The sequence below is a fragment of the Juglans regia genome, chromosome 16, assembly GCF_001411555.2.
Source record: "Juglans regia cultivar Chandler chromosome 16, Walnut 2.0, whole genome shotgun sequence".
In the NCBI taxonomy this organism is placed as follows: Eukaryota; Viridiplantae; Streptophyta; class Magnoliopsida; order Fagales; family Juglandaceae; genus Juglans; species Juglans regia.
The window spans coordinates 7,518,591-7,523,415 of NC_049916.1; the positions used below are offsets into that span (position 1 = coordinate 7,518,591).

The following is a 4,825-nucleotide window of genomic DNA, read 5'->3' on the forward strand; positions in this document are numbered from 1 at the left end:
TAATAAAACATTTAATAGTATTAAAAAGACAACTGGACGAGGCAAGTCTACCCTCCCGCCACCGATCACCCAAGGGTGGCCTAGAATCAAGACGCCACAAGGCAGCCCTTGCAAGCCACTTTGAGTGGCCTAAAGTTTGGCCACCATGAAGGTGCCTCACAGAGCCAAACTGTGGCAGCCAGAATTGGGATGCCAGAGTGGTAGCCCAACACTCTATTTTTCTTTTTTTTATTTATTTATTTTTTTTTTTTGGGGGGGGGGGTTGAGATTTTTTTTTATTGGTTCTTCAATTTTCTTTTAAATTTTTTTTCAACATGTTTCTAAGTTTTAAAATATTTTTAATAACTTCTAAGTTTTTATTTTTTCTGAAATGTGGCGTGCCATGTGGCATGCCTCATCAGCACTATTAACACTTTACTAATGGATTTTAACAAAGGAACAAATTTGATTGATCTTTAAACCATGGAGAGCAAACAATTCAATTAAAAAACACAAAAGAGAAATCTGACTTTAAGACAAACCACAAGGACTAATTCTGTATTTAACGAGTTTATTAAAGGAGAAATGAAAGTGGAGCTTTTACTTGTATATAAAGATGACACTTTATCAAGAAAAAAGAGCAAGGACAGAGGATGGATGCCGCTTTTAAATAAGTAATAAAACCTCACTAAACAGAGCAAAAGACAACCCAAATACATAGAATGTATACAAGAGACACCCATAGAAGGAGACAAGGATACAAGAAAATCATGAAAGTCAAATGCATTAAAATCTAGATAATCTGTCCAAAAGAAGAAAGTATTGAAAAAGAATGTTTTCAGCTCCTCAAAATTTCTATCATTTCTTAATATCAGTTGGATTCAATTTTGTGTCAACCCATCTGAAACCCGCAGATTGCCATTCCTAAAACAGCAGTAAACTGAACAGACAAAACATCTAGCTATATGGCAGCCCACTCCTACCACTTTAGTATGGCAGAAAGTTTTTGACAACATGTTGACCGTTGTAAATAGATACCACATAGAAGAAAAGATGCCAGGAGACTATACAGTAGGGTCAGGCATTGAAGAACTACATAAGCCAAACAAGAAAAAATAGGGAGAAAGATGTGGCAGCAAATACTGTTAGGATTTAGAGGTATTTGTTGCTTGCCTAATATCTTTGCAAGTTTAGCACAGTCACAAGAGCAAAAACTCCATCATCTTCATCCCCCTCTATTTTAACTACAGTCCCCACCGTGGTCTGTCCCAATATCAAGTCAACAAAACCACTCAAATCCCATTACTTAGTATCAAGGTAGGTTTGCAGCAAGGTCTTCACTCCGTAAAGGCGTTGGGTTTTGGATCAAAGAATGCAAAATCTGTTTGAACCACTCCCTTCACATGTATAGGTCGAACTCCAGTAAATTTACATACTAAATCAAACATGAAAACCAATAATCAAAGTTAAAGATATTTCGCACATGGTAAAGCAATTGTGTTGATAAAGAATACTATAAGGAAAAAAAAAACTGCTTACTTCAAGCCCTTCTTCATCAGAAGAAACAGACTGTTCACTCTTCTCTTCCGGTGTATGCTTCAAATATCCATTATCTAGAAAGCAGGACAAAAGGTAGCATGTGTTTTTCCCAAAAAGACTTCAAGCAGACGGTGAAAAAAATAAAGAGTTATATCTTGCATTAAGACGAAAGTTTTAAACATGCAATTGCAAATACCTGCAGACTTTCGGGGAGATTCTATTTCTCGGTGTATTTTAGAGTCATGCATTTGACGCTTGGCCACGTAAGAAGAGGCCAGTTGAGCAACTGAACGAGAAAAGGAGGAGAAGGTCAGAGGCCAAGGTTTCAATGGCCCACAATGCCTTATTGGTCTTCGGGGGCATCTTTGTATTCTGTGTTAAACAAAAAAGAATTTAATGAATCTGAATTTATAATTGATTTTTGAAGCAGAATTTGCTAAAATTGTGACCTTGAGAAAGTACGTTGTATGCCAAAGAACATGTCATATTACTAATTAAAAACAGTGGATATCAGAGAGCATTTCATATCACTGATTTAAAAACAACAACTTTAGTGCATGTTTGGGAACTAAAAGAGTTGCAGAATTTTTCAAAAAATAGTTTTCATCTTCAATCCAAACGTCTTTAAATCTCAAAAATCATCTAATCATTTCCGTAAATTCTGTAAAAATAATAATAAAAAAACCAAAACAACATTTATAAAACAACATTTCTAAAAATAATAATAAAAAAACCCTTAAAAACTTGTATTCGAACAACTCGTCAAATCTAGCTACCCTCTATTCAATTACCCCAATAAAATCATGTTTAACAAATTTTTATTCAAACAATTCTCAAAACTTTCACAGCACCCAATAAAAAATTACATCTCAAAACTTTTCTAAAAGATTCTGAAATATTCTCAACGATTTTCTAACCCAAATACACCTTTTATCCTTCAGTTTTACTAGCTTCTTGAACAAAAGTTCAGTAAATTTGAATGCATAACACCATGCGCTACCAAATTAGCCCACTGGCACCACCTATTTTGGCATATTAGTTTGAACCAGTTTCAACTTCACCAAGTATTAGATCTTCATTGAAGACAAACTCTCTGATAGTATTGCTAACTTTAATTATAGTTTAAGAGCAACTTACCAGTTCTTCATATGCTTGGTTATAAGTCATGAAGATTTTAAGGCAACAACAACTCATTTACACAGCAAATTGAATCCCAAATTTCCTTAAATTTCAAAATACTTTAGGCAAAAATGCATCCCAAATTCGTCTGAATTTTTCATGATATCCAATCTTTTGTTTCACCCTTTCCATTCCAACTTAGGCCTCATTTGGATACAGAAACGATTTCATCTCATCTCATCATTACAACTTTTATAAATTCACACACAAAATATAATAAACACTTCAACTTTTTCAAATCTGAAAATAATAATAATATTAAAAAATAATATTCTAACAATATTTTATTCAACTTTCAATTTTCATCTAAAACCATCTCATCTCATCTTACTATCCAAACGGGACCCGACTTTTGATTTTGAGGTACAAATAATCATTAGAATGTTGTTCACCAAAAACCTCAAAGAGAAATGTTTCTCTCGCTGTCTATTACCATGTAAAACTTCTTAATAATTCAAAAGTGAATATATATATATATATGCAGCAAAAACAAAATGGTACCACATTTTCATTAGAAAATTTCCTTTTTTCCATGTTTTCTGGAGGTATGACCTAAATCACATCCATACATAATTTTGCTTGTTTGCATTTGTTTTCTTCTACCCACCTGTATATATCCCCTATATAAGGAGGAAAAAAATAACTAAATAGCTTAAATTGAGAATACCATTCTCCTCTAAGGAGGCATTTGGGCCATGAGTTTAACAATAGCTAATACAAGAGTCCATAAAAATTGCAGGGGGTAATATTTAATTCAAAGAAAAGATTAGATGAACGACCAACATTGTATGGGAAAATTTAAATGAGTCGAGCGATGCAATCAAATAAATACATGTTCTAAACACTCATATGTGCCCTTTTAAGTAACACTTATGAACCTTCATAATAACAAAGGAGTAATGCTAGGTACAATTCTGTGATGTGCAAATCCCGTGCACTCTCTTTGAAAAAAAGTGGGGTCTACCATTAAAAAATCATTAATCATGTCGGCTCCAAATTTATCCACTTTTTTCAAAATGAGTGTGTGAGACTTAATTTGTATTTGGGTAAAGAGGTCATTTCAGATATTTTGTGAATAGTAATAAAAAAAATGAAAAAATGATGATAGAATATTGAATAGTAGAAAATAGTAGTGAATAATAGTAAAAAGTAGGTGAAAAGTAATAATAAAATAATGAATAGTACTACCCAAACTTAACCCTTACACACCTAAGGACTGCAAATATCATTTTCCTTTAGCTTTAATAAGACAACCTAAAAAGTGTTATTCGTGAAGAATCTACTGAAGCAAAGAAAATAAGAGTTCAAGAACAATTTTTTTTATTATTATTATATCGGAAAATCTCTCCAAGGCAAGGCCCTTGGAGAGATTTTTATTATATCGGAAAATCTCTCCAAGGCAAGGCCCTTGGGACTCACCCCTACAGAGTAAACTCCGGTCTCATGTATCGCACCCTCGAAAGTTTTCCTACACAGAACTGGTTAATCGTTGACTTTTCATCAAAGAGTGTGACTCCAAAGGATTGTTTGCATCCATGAGATGTTGAATCTTGGGCCTTGAAGGGAGTGATAATCCAAGATCAAGGCCTTCACCACTTGAGCCAACCCCTTGGGGTTAAGTTGAAGAATAATTATCAGAGAGAACAGGAGAAAAAAGCACCAATGCCCCGATCTTCTCAAGTATATAGATCCTGTCAGTGTTTTAGAGTGGCTCAAAACCTTAAATTGGGTTTCTAATTGTCGCAAAATGTTCCAACTTCTACCATGAAAGGAAAATTTAGTTCACGTAAGCCTCCTCCTGTCGTTACATAGAACCAGCCTTTCAGGACTTCCAACACGGGGTTACACAGAAAAGAAAAAATAAAAAAATCAACTTTTACTTAAAAAAAAACCCAACTGTGTATGTGTATGGTATTCATGGGACGAGCGAAAGCAAGTCGATATCGGAGAATTGGATACAGAACCACAAAATCACAGAATCAAAATATAAGATTGATTGCAATTTACCTCCTGGTTTACTTCAAAGCACCAACGGCACGACCGACCCTCTCAACTACTTCGTAGAAGACATCACAAAATCAGAAAATCAACGGATAGGGTCCGGAATGATAAACAAAAAGCTCTCATA

At 34.2% G+C, this 4,825-nt stretch overlaps 1 long non-coding RNA gene across 1 annotated transcript; it reads right to left on the reverse strand.

The window, feature by feature from the left end:
* Positions 1 to 801: 801 nt before the first annotated feature.
* Positions 802 to 4,825, reverse strand: LOC108995499. Its single transcript, XR_001996867.2, has 4 exons — positions 4,705 to 4,825; positions 1,715 to 1,890; positions 1,519 to 1,592; positions 802 to 1,414 (listed from the first exon to the last, which is right to left on the reverse strand). It is a non-coding gene; the product is annotated as an uncharacterized LOC108995499 (long non-coding RNA).